This window comes from Cebus imitator, unplaced genomic scaffold (assembly GCF_001604975.1).
Source record: "Cebus imitator isolate Cc_AM_T3 unplaced genomic scaffold, Cebus_imitator-1.0 Scaffold640, whole genome shotgun sequence".
Classification (NCBI taxonomy): domain Eukaryota; kingdom Metazoa; phylum Chordata; class Mammalia; order Primates; family Cebidae; genus Cebus; species Cebus imitator.
In genome coordinates, this window is record NW_016107955.1 from 403,392 (window position 1) to 406,787 (window position 3,396).

Sequence of the window (3,396 nt, forward strand, 5' to 3'; positions counted from 1 at the left end):
AATAAATAAATAAAAATAAAAAACAGCTTTATTGAGATATAATTCATATACCCTAAAATTCACCCTTGTAAAGGGTACAATTCAGTGCTTTTTAGTATATGGGCAGGATTGTGCAACCATCATCACAGTTTAATTTTAGAACGTTTTCTTTTTCTTTTTTTTAAGACTAGTCAAGTGCAGTAGTGAGAGGTGGAAAAAGAGTAGAACAAGAAGTTTGATCTGTAACTGACTGTGAACAACCAATTGAGATAACTCGCTGCCTTTGGACCAGCCTCATTTTAGAACATTTTCATCCTCCTCCAAAAAAGCCCCATATCGGTTAGCAGTCTTTCCCCATTTCTCCACCCACACTCCAGCCCCTGGCAACCATTACTCTAATTTCTGTCTCTATAGATGTGGCTATTCTGGGATTTCATATAAAAGGAATCATGCAATATGTGGTCTTTTGTGACTGGCTTCTCTCATTAGCATAATGTTTTCAAGGTTCATTGTGTTTTCACATGTGTTAGTTCTTGATTCCTTTTTAATGACTGAATACTATTCCATTGCGTGGTCATACCACATTTCGTGTATTCATTCATCAACTGATGAGCATTTGGTTGCTTCCGCTTTCGGGCTATTACAAATCATACTGCTGTGAACATTCGTGTACAAGTTTTTGTGTAGATGTATGTTTTCATTTCTCTTGGATTTATACCTAGGAGTGGAATCCCTGGATCATATGGTAACTCTATGTTTAACATTTTGAAGAACTGCCAGACTGTTTTCCAAAGTGACTGCACCATTTTACATTCCCACCCGCAATGAATGAGGGTTCCAATTTCTCCACATGCTTGCTAACACTTCTCATTGTCTGTCCTGTGGATTTTAGCTATCATAGTGGATGTGAAGCAGTATCTGTGTGTGTGTGTGTGTGTGTGTGTGTGCACGCGCGCGTGCGCGTGCTTAAGAAACTAATGTTTATTTTCCATCAACCTGATTTCCATTTTCTGTTCAAGAGCCTGTGGAAGAACAGCTTAAGACCACTCAGTGGTTGTTCCTATCCATTCAGCTATCTGAAAGTGACTGCTGTAGATCAGCCTCCAGTAGCAGGCTGAGTGCTCCAAACTTGAGCAGAGAATTATTGAATAGGCACAAAGGGCACCTGCACGCTTTCAGACCAGTCTGCACCCTCAGGATGAATAGCAGCAGACTCTGGAGCTGACGCAGCCCATTCACCCTGAAGTTTCTCCTTGGTCAGAGCCTTTTCAGCAGCAGCCTGCTCTTCCTTTTCAATCTTTTCAGGATCTCTGCAGAAATAGAAATCAGGCATGACTCTCACGGGTGTTCACAGGAGGTGGTACCACACTCCTGCAGAACCTTCTGGGCCAGCATCCACTCCACCAGACCCCCAGAGGGAGCTCCCGTGTTGTTGCATGGGATGGCAGTGTCCACACAGGGCAGGTGAGACTCTGTGTGACCCAGAGAAATGGCAGGCAAGTTAATATAACATGCCTCTGTGAGAAGCTAGTGGTCAGCCCTGGGATCAGTAACCATCAGCAGACGTGGCTCCTGGAAGGCTGCTTGGATCTGGTTAGTGAAAGTCCCAGGAGTGAAGCTCCCAGCAATAAGAGTGACCCCAGTGGAAACAGCAAACTTTAGAACAGACCACTGGCCAGTATTCCTGGAAGATATAACGTTAGCATCAGTTGGAGTTTCAATGGCAACAATGACAGAAGCTTCTTCCAGGTCCTCTTCAGATTTGATGTAGATGCCATCACTTTTCCTTTTGCAGACGTACTGTTCCATTTGGAAGTCAAGGTTGGTGCCATTCAAGTGGGGTTCCGCTGCAAGGAATTTTACGATATCCTCTTCCTTCATCTGCAGGTCCTGAAGGGCTCCAGACATCGTGAAAGTTTCCCTTTAGGTTACTGGAGAACGCAGGAGATGCCTGATGGGTAGCGCTGAGAGCTCATTGTGGTTTTGATTTGCATTTCCCTGATGGCGAATGATGTCGACGATCTTTTCATGTGCTTATTGACCATTTGTATATCTTCTTTGGGGAAATGTTTATTCAAATTACTTACCCATTTAAAAAAACTAGTTGTCTTTTTGTTGCTGTAAGAGTTCTTTATGTAGTCTATGTACAAGTCCCTTATCAGATACATGATTTGCAAATACTTTCTTATATTCCGTGGGTTGTCTTTTCTGTGCAAGGTGTTTTTTGCATGCTTTTATCCAAGACCACCCTGTCAGGTAGCTGTTATTGACAGGGAAATGGAAATTAAGAGAGGAGAAGATGGAATTTAAATCCAGCTTTGTCTGACTGTAAAACTCATGTTTTCTCCTCTAACCCAACCTGCTCACAAAGATAAATTAAGAAACGTTTCTGTCTTTAAGGAGCTCCGTCTGGCAGAGGACATAAAACAAGAACACAAACGAATGTGCTGTAAAGCAAGTGCCACTTGTTCCACAAATGCCACAAGAGAGGGACAGAAGTCCCACTTGTTCCACAAATGCCACAAGAAAGGGACAGAGGAAGTGGAGTAGAAGGTCAAGAGGAGAGAGAGAGAGAGGAAGAGAGAGAGGGGCAGCTCGCACTTCTGGCTGAGGGAATCAGGGTTGGCTTCAGTAAGGTGGCATTTGAGTTAAGTCTTGAAGGATGGGTACAGTTTTAGTGGATGGGGATGATGGAGTGAATGGGAAGAGCATTTCTAAAGGAGAGCAGGAAATGAGGGTTGGTTTAATAAATGGAGCCTGGATCCCAAGACTGGCTATGATGTGGAGTCCCAGGGCTTGTTGATTTGGTTAGAAGACCCAGGGACTGGCTAATATGGGGGATTCTGGGGTTGGCTGAGGTAGGAGATCTGGGCACTGGCTTGAATGGAGAGTGTAAGGGCTGGCTGGAGTGGGAGATGCCTGCGATGTTGTGCATGAGTGTGTGTGTGTGTGTGTGTGTGTGTGTGTGTGTGTGTATCCCTTGGGAGTTCCAACGGATGCCTGGGACGAGGGCAGCTGCAGACCGGCTGGGCTGGGGGGAGAGTCAAGGGACTGGCTAGGATGGGAGACCCAGGGACGACTGCTCCGTGATAGGGGCTGGAGGAAGGTCGCCTGAGGTAGGAGATACAGGGGTTGGCTTAGAAAGGGAATTTGACACTGGTTAGGATTGGCAGACCTAGGGCATGGGGAGCCTGGTTGTCTGGAACCGGGGACTGCCTGGGATGGGGGCTCCTCCCGGGATGACTTTGGATGAAGATCCCCAGGCTGGCGGACCCCCGAGACGGGAGGACTCTGGGAAGGAGGGCTTCTTTAGGCTGCATTAAGTGAGGGCCCTGGGACGGGTGGAATGGAGAGATCTCTTTCGGGCTGTGATGGGGCTGGCCGTCGCCGGGCGCAGGTGTCTTGGGGCCGGTCCAG